Source organism: Lactuca serriola, chromosome 5, assembly GCF_051521515.1.
Source record: "Lactuca serriola cultivar US96UC23 chromosome 5, Lser_US96UC23_V15, whole genome shotgun sequence".
Taxonomy (NCBI): Eukaryota; Viridiplantae; Streptophyta; class Magnoliopsida; order Asterales; family Asteraceae; genus Lactuca; species Lactuca serriola.
In genome coordinates, this window is record NC_136412.1 from 45,937,830 (window position 1) to 45,950,727 (window position 12,898).

A 12,898-nucleotide genomic window follows, 5' to 3' on the forward strand; every position below is an offset into this window, starting at 1 on the left:
AAATTCTCACGAATTTAATTTGATGGTTGGAAATTATTCAACAGAAAATAATGTTTCAAAAAGAAAAGCAAGAAAAGCGATTTTTTTCCCAAGTTATGTCTAATGATAAATCAAAATTTGAAAAAGATCAAATTTCCAAACCAAAATCATCAAAATTTCAAAGCAAAAATACACAAAAAGATACAAGTTTTCACAGACCAATAAATTTTGTTGACAAAATTCCATATGTTCGCAAATATGACAACAATCGAAAATTTGAGACTTCGCAAAAATTTGTGAATAATAAAAAGTTTCGAAATGTTGGCAAATTCACGAATACTTCATCACCTTTGAACAATTCCAACAAAGCTAAAGGGAAGTTTTCACCAAAACAACCAAATTTTCCAAATCCTTCAATTTCACAACCAACCAAAGTTTCATATTCAAAAGGAAAATCTGATGTTAATACAATCAATCATTGGCTTGAAGGAAAAGGCTGACAATATCAAAGTGGAAAGTTTTCTGAACAACAAATAAAAACTGCATTTGACAAGTTCGCAAATAGCTCTTCTACTACTAGTTCACCATCTCATAATTCGCAAATTCCAGTTCAAAAATGGAAACCTGTTAACAAAGCTACGAGTGTTGTGAAGGATGAGATTACAATCAATGGAAATCCAAAATTATTGAATGGCTATGTTTCAATATCTAGATCAGATGATGTTGATATAATGGATTCTGTCACAAACAAAGTGAAAACATGGTTTTCAAATTCAAAGAATTTGTTTCATTCTACTAATGATGGACCCAACAAGTGTTGGGTTCCTAAATTCTTTCAATAAATGCAGGTGATATGTGACGAGCAATACGATGAGAAACGGTATATTGATAGTGGTTGCTCTCAACATATGACTGGAAGAAAGGTGAACTTGCGAGATTATAGAAGCTTGGAAAATGCTGGAGTAGTCAAATTTGGAAATAATCACAAATGTCAAGTGAAAGGTTATGGGAAAGTCACGAATGGACAATTCACTGTAAACAGAGTTGCTTATGTTGAAGGTCTTCAACATAACTTGATTAGTGTTTCGCAACTTGTTGTGGGTACTGGTAATCAAGTTATGTTTAATGAAGAAGGAAGTATCATTTCAAATGATAAGACAAATGAAGTACTTCTCAAATCAAAAAGATATGGTGATATGTTTACATTAGACATCAAACCAATCATGGGCAAACCGACTGTGTGTTTACTATCAAAAGCTTCTAATGATATTAGCTGGCTTTGGCATCGCAGATTGTCACATTTGAACTTTCGCAACATTAACAAACTTGTCACTGAAGATTTAGTTCGAGGATTACCAATATTAAAATTTGACAATGATACTTTGTGTCCAGCTTGCGAACAAGGAAAACAACATAGAAAAGGTCATCCAATTATGATAGATTCAAAAATTGTGGAACCATTGGAACTTCTTCACATTGACTTATGTGGACCGTCGACTGTTGCTACAATCAATAAAAAGCGGTGTTTTATAATGAATCTCAAAGACAATTTGTCTAAGTTTCAAGCTAAAGCTGATGAAGGCATATTCTTAGGATATTCGCACAATTCAGTGGCATACATAGTGCTCAATAAAAGAACAAGAAAAATTGAAGAAACTTTCAATTTAACATTTGATGATTACTATCTTATACAAACAGATTGTAAATTTGAAAATAAATCAATACTTGTTGATTCAAATACTCAAATTGATAATTCTGAAATAAATGATTTTGATTATGACTTAATTTTCGGAATTCCTGACAGGGCAATTAATGCAGAACATAATGCTCCTGATAATCAAACATCAGAATCCTCAAAACATACTGATGATTCAACAATTACTACAAGGTCAGCATCTTGCAAAAGTGTGCCTGATGTTCGTATGAAGGGAGAGCATACGATCAACAATGCAGACAGTCAGCAAACTTTCGAGGGGGAGAATGAAAATAGGAATCGTCAAGTTGAGGGGGAGCATTTGCAAATTCAACAGGAACATCATTTTGAAGGGGAGCATCAAGATGAATATCATGTTAAGGAGGAGCAAGATGAAACAGAAACAATTAATCTTGATGAAAATGATTAGTTTCATGAACTAAATGATAATTTTTTTATTGAAGGATCTAAAAATGCAGATATGTATGAAGATGCACCATTAGAATTTGATCCTAATTTTCCACCACTTGAGAAATGGACAAAAAATCATCCCAAAGAACAACTAATTGGAAATCCACAAGATGGTGTGCTGACAAGAGCTCAGATACGTGCGAAAAATGAAATACTAAATGCGAACCAAGAACTATGTATGTTTGTCTTTATTTCGAAAATAGAGCCAAAGACAGTAAAAGATGCTATGGAACACTCAGATTGGGTTGTTGCTATGCAATCTGAACTGGCTGAATTTGAACGAAACAAGGTTTGGAGATTAATTCCTAAACCTTATAATGTTTCAATTGTCGGATTAAAATGGATTTTGAAAAATAAAACCGACAAAGATGACAATATTATTCGAATAAAGCTAGACTAGTGGTTAAAGGTTATTCGCAACAAGAAGGAATAGACTATGAAGAAACAATTGCTCCTGTTGCAAGACTCGAAGCAGTTCGCATATTTTTAGCGTATGCAGCACACAAAGACTTTGATGTTTATCAAATGGATGTTAAGTGTGCTTTTTTAAATGGAGAACTTGAAGAAACAGTGTATGTTGAACAACCACCAGGATTCGTAAATGAGGAACATCCTAATCATGTCTACATTCTTGACAAAGCTGTTTATGGGTTAAAACAAGCACCAAGAGCCTGGTACGCAACTCTTACAAACTTCTTGAAACAATCTAAATTTAAACAAGGATCAGTTGACCCTACTTTGTTTCGCAAGAAAATTGGGAATGATCTTATGCTTGTTCAAATTTATGTTGATGATATTATTTTTGGCTCAACTGACCCAACATTGTCAATTGAATTTGAAAATCTAATGAAAAGTCAATTTGAAATGAGCATGATGGGAAAGATTAATAATTTTCTTGGATTGAATATAAGACAAAACAGGGATGGAATCTTAATCAATCAAGAAAAATATACGGAGAACTTGCTTGAAAAGTTTGGAATGACAAATAGCACGAAACTAAGAGTACCAATGGCAGTGGGAACAAGACTAACTCCTTCGTTAGATGCTCCTACTGTTGATTTAACACTTTATCGAAGCATGATAGGGTCTTTATTATACTAAACTGCAAGTAGACCTGATATTGTGTTTTCAGTTTGTAATTGTGCTAGATATCAAGATAATCCCAGAGAACCTCATTTAACTGCTGTGAAAAATATTTTTCGCTATCTTAAGGGGACAATTTCGTTAGGACTTTGGTATCCTTCGAAATCAGGATTTTTCATTCAAGCTTTTTCAGATTCTGATCTAGGAGGATGTACTTTGGATAGGAAAAGTACAAGTGGTGGATGTCAATTGTTGGATGGAAAGTTGTTAAGTTGGCAATCAAAGAAACAAACTTGTGTTGCAATTTCAACTGCTGAGGCTGAATAAATTGTTGCTGCTGCTTGCACTTCGCAAATCATTTGGATTCAGAGTCAACTTCGTGATTATGCAATCAATATGAAAAAGATTCCTTTGTACTGTGATTCTCAAAGTGCAATTCGCATTTGTCATAATCCAGTACAACACTCAAAGACGAAACACATAGCTCTTAGATATCATTTTATCAAAGATCATGTGGAAGATGGGAATGTTGAAATTCATTTTGTTAAAACCACTGAACAACTTGCTGATATTTTTACTAAAACTCTTGATGAAAAATCATTTGTCAGAATTTTAACAGGTTTGGGGATGATTGACGTGAATTCAGTAACGAAATCTATCAGTCAAGGATGAAATGTTTGTTCAGAATCTCTGAATCAAAAGTGTTCAGAAGTTACTGTTCATTTAGCGGCTTCACATGGCTTCACATTCATTTTCTTCGCATCCATACACATTTCAACTAAGGTTAGATTTTTGATTTGTTTTTAATGTTTAAAATTTTTTTTTTTTGGAAAAACCTGAAAAATCAAAAATATTTTCTTTTGATTTATGTTCATTTTTGAAAAATTAAAAATCCAAAAATATTTTATTTTAGTTTCGTTTTTTTGAAAAATTTAAAAATCCAAAAAGATTTTATTTTGTTATGTTTTTATTTTTGTAAAAATCGAAAATCACAAAAATATTTTTGTTCTCTTTGTTTTTATAACATTGTGTGTTGTGAGATTAGTCCAGAGTTAAATGCGAAGAGCTCATGCTTGTGTCTTCTATGGGAAGGTATCAATTTTTTTTAAAAAAACTAGTTAGGATGTCCCTAGAAGCATGCTGTTGTATGTAGACCAAAAGCCTCAACAAGATTCTGTGTGTGAGAAAAGAAAGCCTTAATGAAATTATCACATGAAAATTTCTTCCCAAAAGGCTTATATTCGCATAAGTCAAAAGAGCTACCTTACTCTTCTCAAATGAGTTAAGAGTTTTCTGTTTTGTCCATTATAACAGAGGCACACTTCGATTCTTAACCAATCTTTTTATACCAAACAATTCTTTCAATCCAAATTTTCGAAGAGATTTGTCCTTGAGGTCTTTGATCAAACCAATCAAAACCTAGAAAATCACAAGTCTGTGTTTATGATCTAACATCATGAGACCATGATGAAAGTGAAACCCAAACATCATAAACCTTAAGGAATTGACGGGGAACATCGTTCCAAATTTTAACGAAACTTTTGTTTCAATACCAAAAATTTCGAAACTCCCAATCATATTAAATCCGCATGTGTGGTCTTGATCAAACATTCGCAACCCACGATGTTAGTTACCCAACAAGATCCAGTTAAAAATTTTTTATATGATTTTTGTGTGAATTTTATTCGCAAATCCTAGTCATGATAAATGTTTTCAAAAGCCAACTTGTCACTGACTACACTGGTCATACAAGTAATTTTATTTACAATTTCTCACCTTATGTTAAGGCTGATATGTAATGAAGTTTGAAACCAACCCAAAATATCGTTTAAAAGAAGCCCTTCGATACTTATTTAAAAGTATTCGATTGTAATTCACGGGAAACTACACAAGCTGTTGATTATCTCTCTTGATGATTAACGAAGCAACCTTTGCCTGGGGTTTAACCGCGTTCATGTCAAATTAAATTTTTAACATCACAGAATTCCAAAATTTTTGGTTTTGTTTCTCATCTTATTCTGTTGACACAATGCACACACGAAATCCTTGATGTTCTGAGTAAAACAAACTCAGGCTGATGATTTCGCAAATCTGGCATATGACTTCACTTTACATCCGAAAAGTGAAAGAGCCTTGCCTCCATGCGAAGGGTTAACGGTTCAGATTCTATAACGAGAAACTTGACAGGCTGTGTACTCAAGATGGTTGGTATTCTATCCGGTTTTCAAAGAGATGTGACAGTTACTTTTTTCAGCATGGTTATCTTTTGTAGTCATGATCCGATTTTCAAGGTGCCACATCGGATAACATTAAATGCATCCTGCTTTAATTTCAAATCAATTTGGGTAAACTATAAAAGGGGGATCAAGAACACTATATACGGTTACGCACACAGAACTCTCACAAACCTCCAAATATTCAAACTTGTTCAACTTCATCTCTTTCAAACCCTAACAATGTTTGCCACTCAATCCAACACTGATGAAGTTCTTTCTCAATCCCTGATGAAAATCCACAGCACAAATTATCAAGTTGATCCAAATGTCTCTTCTTATCCCGAAGGATTGAAGATGCTCATCGTTGCTCTGAAACGATCACCTCTGTCCACTACCATGTTTAATTCATTCTCCGTTCCGATGACATGGTTATCCTTGGTAGCTTCAACAACATCATACAACCATACTACTGATGTGATAACCTTCAACCTGATAAACAACAAACGGGTAAAACTTTCCAAGAAAATGTTTGTTGAATTCTTGCAGATTCCGAACAATCCTCCTTTTTTCAAACCTGATAACCCTCAAATCATTCACATGTTCAACGAAATGGGCCATCAACCAGAGCTTGAGAAGATAAGTGACTTTAGAAAGTCTGGGTTGCCGTGCATATGAAATTTCTTGTTTGGAATTTTTCTCCGATGCCTAACAGGAAGAACAGTTGGTCTGGATAGAGGGAGAATGGAAGTATATGCCATGGTTATGGGCTTGTACTACGATATCAGTGTAGATTATGCAACCCAGTTGTGGAAGGAATTTGTCAAGAGTCTAGAAAACACAAACTCTGAAAAAGGAATTTCATGTGCGAGGTATTGGAGAGAAGGTGTATGAGGCAATTTTTACTCATGTTGCTCGCATTCCAGATGCGATGCTTTGCAAGGTCTCTCAAACTCACAAGGTCTTGGTGAGATATTTGAAAACAATTGATCAATCGGTGCCGACTGGAGTATTATTAGATGTTGTTGTACTCTCAAAGAAGAAGAAGCCTACAAAGAAGGATGCGAAAGGTCCATCTTCGCAACAGGTTCAGGATGAAGATGTTCATATTGAAGAGACTTCATCTAAATCGAAGAAAGAAACAATACCTTCCAAGTCTGGGGTATTGAAAAAGATTCGCAAGACTGAGGTGAGCAGTAAAAGGGTTACCATTCGCAATATTCCAGCTCCGGTCTCTCCAGGAAAGAAAAGGCAAAGAGCTGAGGACGTTGCGAAAAACATGCAACGTACTCTAACAAAAAGACGAAAGCTGGTGGTTCGTAATGAATCATCTGATGAAGAGATAGTTCCAGAAACTCCACCGGTGACGTATACGGTAAATGTTTCCTTACCAATCATTTCCATTACCCCTACTTCGCAAATATCTACCACAATACCACTAACCGAACCACTCGAAATAGTCACTACCAAATCAGTTTCTGAGGAGGTACCTATTTCTGATATGGTTGTCAACGTATCTGATACGGGGGCACCTATCACGAGTGTTGAAACCACATTACCAATCACCTTACCAATTTCGTTACCACTTGTTTCATTCCCATCTACAACTCTATCCACAATCTCATCAATTTTTGATCATCCACTTCGAAATCCATTTACAACCCTTTTTCCCTCACAATCACCAGAAACTCCTCAACCTTCGCAACCTTTATCTGATAATGAAACTGAAGGAAGAGAATTTGGAGGTGTAATTGAAGACATTCATTTTGATTTCGAGGAGGAGGATATTCCTGATCATATGCTTATGACAGGAAAGCAATTTAAAATCCTGAATCATAAGTTGAATGCTATTATTCAGTCGCAAGCTAATTCTGGCAGGATGTCTTCTATCTCAGCAATGGAGGTTGATATAATGCTCAAGGGTGCTGAGAAGCGTATAATGGAGAAGTTTGATCAGTCTGATAAAAATAATGAGCTTCGCATTAAAGCTCAAGGGAGTAATTTTTCTTCAGTGGTCCAGGACTTGAAAACAGTTGCAAAAGAACGTCATGTTCTCTTTGTACAGGATGTGAAGAAAGTTCGGGAGGATGTCAACTTTAAGCTTCAAGAGTTAAAAACTGAACTTGCGAAGGAGGTCAGGGATATTAATTATCAAAATGTCGAAGTTCAAACGAAGATTGATGAGGTTGCTTCAAAAGTGCAAAAGCTTTTTGATGTTTCTATCCTTGAAGCTAATCACAAAGAAACCCAGGAGAAGTTTGATCAGCTGATCAAGTTGGTGACTGAGCTGAAAACGGTGGTTTCGCAATCTTCATCTACACAAATTCTCACTCCTGATTTGTTGTCTCTAAAAGTTAATACTTTAGAACAAGCTATTCAGAAAGCTCTTGCACCAATTGCCAATTTTACCTCTTTACTACCGAAGAGTGACCCACCTGCTTTCACAGGGGTGCAAGGGGGAGAGAAGAATTCAAGTAAAGAGGAGGATGCGAAGACAGTGGGAAAAGTTATATCTACCCAGATTACATCTACTCTTCCAATACTTATGAAGCCAATTTCCTCACCTACAATAACCACAAGACCAATTGCTAAAGGAATTTCGATTGGGGAAAAAGAAGGAAGTTCAAGTTCAAAACCTCAATCAGATGTTATGGGAAAAGGAAAAGGGATATTGTACAAAAAATCAAAGGAGGAGAAGAAAGCTGAGGCTGAGATAGAGTTGGAGAGAATGAGACAAGTACAAAGCATCATGAGGCAAAGGGCAAGTGATCCTCCCACGATGAACAAAGGAGATCCTACGAAGTTGTATTCTTATGAAACCATTGAGTCAAAAGTTGTGGGGAGGGAAATGTATGAGTTCGAGAAGAAGCCAAAGAGAAGTTATGATATTGTGAATTCAGACAATTGTCAGCTAGAATTTCCAATCAACGAAATGCTCTTCATTACTGCTCAGTACAAGATTAGCGAGAAGTTTGATAATCCTGATGATTATATACACATGAAAATCAGATTTCATGCTGTATTGGGGAAGAATCCGGATGAAGTTTGGTCTTTAATGAAGATCAAAAAGGTGCTAACAATCAAGAAAGATGCGATGTTTGAAGACATGCTTCAAAATTTTCGTTACTTTGTTATTCGAGCAGACAACAAGCAGTATGACTTCACTATAGCTGATTTTTCTCTGATGAACTGCAACGATTTGATTCAAGTGGCTCTGATTTTGAAGCATATAAAAGAGAATAAGCTCAAAGGCTCTGAGACTGAAGTGTTCAAGATAGGCTTCACACATGTTAAAACATACATCGACAATTACTTCGATTGTTTGGCTCTGACTGATGAAGAATTGGCAACTGTGGTGGGAAGAGAAGTGAATGTTCCTTGGGAAGAAACTTTATCTCAATCAGCATTATCAAAATATGTATTTGGGGAAATATGCCTGAAACCTTTCGGCATGGTGTTTTCAGGAAGAGATACGAAGGGGAAGCCCAAGAAATTCTTGTTTAAAGTCTCAGAGGTGGAAAGATATACTTCTTCGCAATATACGCACTTTATTGTTCGTATGAACAATTGCAAGAAGAACAATGAAGGAGACAAGAAGGATCTCAAGAAGGTGATTTCCTGGTATGGAGAAGTGCAAAAGACAATTCACTCTGCTGTTCAAAAGCTTATGGACTGAATAGCTTCGACTGTTTACAAAGGGGGAGATTGCAGAAGCAAAATTGTAAAAGTCGAATGTTGTGTTTGTATAGTTTCACATTTTTATGTTATTTTACTAAGTCAATTTTATGCGAAGTGTAATGTTTAGACTTAGTATATTTTTTGTTCACTCAGGTTCCCTATAAATAGGGACTGAGGATAGAGGTAGAGGATAACTTTTGCAACTCAAATATCCTTCTGCTTATTCCGTGTAATCAGTCTTTTCAATACAAGATCTGATTAATATTTACTCTTCGTGTTCATATTTCTCAATTACTCAATTCATAATTGCATTCATAATCTCGATAACAATTCTCTTCAATTATATGTTAATTAGGATCATAGAGTGTGTTCAAGACTTCACTTGACACCTTGCAATCCTACGTCTTCAGTTCATCCGTACCACTCACTACAGGTGAGTTCATACCCCTTGAATTAACCTTTTAAATGTTTCTAAATGTTTTTAAATGCTTTATGGGGGGAATACAAGTAAAGTTACTATAGTTATTATCTGAATCACATGTGATTAATAACTATCAACAAGTGAATCTCTTACTTTCAAACTGTTTTACTAAACTGTTTTACTTCAAAATGTCTTAAAAACTCTTTTACATATCAAATTGTAACATCCAGGAATTCAGGTCCAACCATTTAACCCTTCATCTTTTCCAAGTTGTCATATTAGGTCCCTTGTGTTAAGTACTAAGCTTGTGAGTACGTTGGGCATACAAGGAGTACGATGCGCGTACTCGCGCGCTTATTTTGTACGTGGTTTCATCTGGGTACGTTGGGCGTACCTAAGGTTATGTCGGGTGTAACCGGCGTAGATTCAAAACCGTAATACGACTTGAGGGCTATAAAAGGAATGAGATGGTCTTGTCCCTCAGCCACCATCTTTCAGAAAGAAGCCCTAAGAGAGTATTTCCTTCGTTTTTAGCTTGGGTGTGAGTGTTCTATGCTTCAAAGTGCCATTTCAAGGTGGTGAAAGAGAAGAGGAGACCATTGTGGAAGCTAGATGTTGGTGGACAAGTGTAGATCTGAGGACTACAAAAGTTGGAGCTTCTTCCTGAGGTAAAAAGTTCAGATTTTGCCTTGTAGTTTGTGTGGTGTGGTTCTTGGACCAATTTCTAGGGTTTTTGGTCCCAAGATGGAGACTTTATGAGCATATAGTCTCCATTGGCCTAGATCTATCATATTCCAGGACTATATGAGTTGTATGTTCATAAAAAAGCAACCTTGGACGTGAATGTTGAGCCATGCATAAGATCTAGACTTTTGGAGGAGAAAGGAAAGGTGTTAGAAGGTGTGGAGAACCTTTATAGCCATGCAAAGGCTTAAAGATTTCGACTTTATGGATTAAGAGGTATTAGAATGGCCAGATCTGAAATGTGGGGTTATGTCTTAACCGTTTAAGACATTAAAATCAGGAAGTAAGAAACTGGGATGTACGATGGGCGTAATCCCAGTACGCGCCGCGTAGTGGGTCGCGTCCCCCGTTTCTGGAGTGCAAGGGTACACCACGCGTACTGCTTGCTGTTGACTTTTAGGGTTTTGGTCAACATGTGGACTTTTGAGTAAGGGGAGGGTAAAATGGTCTTTTACCTTTCTGTGGGATAGTGGAAAGGGGTGTAGCATAGCCTTGAAAGCCATTAATGATTGGAATGATTATTTGTTGTGATTAGGCGAGGCTAGGTCGTCGTTTCTAGATTCAGAGATATCGAGCACGTGAGATTCTAGACATCATACGAGGTGAGTCTTCTCACTATACTGCACTTATGTGTGACCGGAAGGTCTGGTATGCTATGAGATATATGTATCATATGCTTTGAGTTTCCTGTTTTGTATGCAATATGTATGTGATATGGATGCTATGTTTGATATGGGCCGGAAGGCATTATGATGTGGACCGGAAGGTAAGGGAAATTATGGACCAGAAGGTCGACACGGGTAGGACCGGAAGGTTTATCGGGTCGGGACGGAAGTCCCCTGAGACACATGGACCGGAAGGTCGTGTGGAGTATGGCCTGGAAAGGCGTATGTGTGTAAGTTGTATATTGGGGAACTCACTAAGCATTTATGCTTACAGTTGTTGTGTTATGTGTTTCAGGTACTAGCTAGGACTGTGGGAAGGCGCCGACGTGATCCGTACACACAGTCAGGGGATTTTATTTGTGATCTTGGGATTGATAACTATTTTGGAACATATGTTTTGAGAATGTTAAATATAAATTTGGTTGTTGAAAAATGAAAAAAAAAAAAATTTGAAAATTTCGTCGTTACAAGTTGGTATCAGAGCCTTGGTTTGAGGGATTCAGATGCACCTTCGGGCGTAACTGAAATCAAACCAAGGATTTGAGAAAATTTACAAACCATAAAAATTATTTTTTCTAAAAAGCAAGAGGTTTTGAGACAACCAAAGCAGAGCAGTGTGTAATGTCAGCCAGCGCCCGAATGGTGAATCCCCAGAATGCCCTTACGTTTTGTGTTATGAGATATGACATGTTATATTATGCATGCTAGAGTTGGCTAGGTATTCATATTAGGACTAGAGCAGCCTGATTTTGTGATGCGTTAGCCTAGGAAGGTTTATGCTTTTATGTGATGCTTGAGAGCGAGTAGGTAGTAGTGAGGGGCTGATAAGAGGTCTACCGAAGGGTAGCCTATGCCAGCGAGATATAGAGTACTTGTGATCTAGGATCCAAGGAGGAGGACTTAGGGTGAATATTGATATGGTGCAGGCGGTAGTATAAGGGCCCGTACTACCAAAGAGACCGGAGCAGTGTGCACTCTAGGTAAGAATCCTTTGGATACTAAGGATCAAGTAGGGTTGATTTATCGAATGCAAGCATGCTCGAATGAGTCTTTGATATTATTGTGTTATATTTCAGAGACATCATGGTTGGGACATGCCACAGACCTGAGGCGAGCGGTGTGAGTGACGAGGAGCTTCGTCATATGATCCACGATGAGGTGGCTACGGCGATCAGGGGTGAGATTCCAGAGATGTTTGGGTCTATCAAGACCACACAGATTGAGACTTTTGATGAGCGGTATGCCACGGTGACTGAGGCTGCAACCGCTGCAGCTACGGCAGCTGTGGTTGCTGCCAGGCCTCAGGGAGGTGACTTGTTGCTGTTCCGGGAGTTCAGCAACACGAAGCCACCCGAGTTTGATGGGACACAGGACCCGATCGCTGCGATGAGACGGATTGCTGATATTGAGGGATGCTTATATACGTGTTCATGTCCGGAGCATCTGAGGGTACGGTTCGCTTTGAACCAGCTTCGCTTGGGAGCGAAGGATTGGTGGAAGTTCGTGACAACGAACTTCACTCTTGCAGAGATTTCAGCGGTGACCTGGGAGAGGTTCACCACCATGTTCAGAGACGAGTATGTTCCCCCGGTGGAAAGGGAACGGTTGGTTCAGGAGTTCTTGACCCTCAAGCAGGGTAATGATTCGGTTACTGTGGTCACCCGGAAGTTTCATGAGAGGGAGATGTTCTGCCCTGAGCAGGTGTCTACTGAGCAGGCACGGATGAGCCGGTATTTGGGCATTCTGAGGAGGGACATTCGGGAGTTCGTGTCAAACTCGACGTACCAGACATTTGCTGAGCTCCAGGAAAATACCCGGAAGAGGGAGATTGAGTTGGAGACTCAAGCCAGGGAGGAGGTCGAGTCTCAGAGGATGGATCGGCGGCCGGCTCAGTCTCAGCCGACAGCCAAGCAGACCAAGTCCGTTGATTCGAGGACTGGAGGCCAGAAGG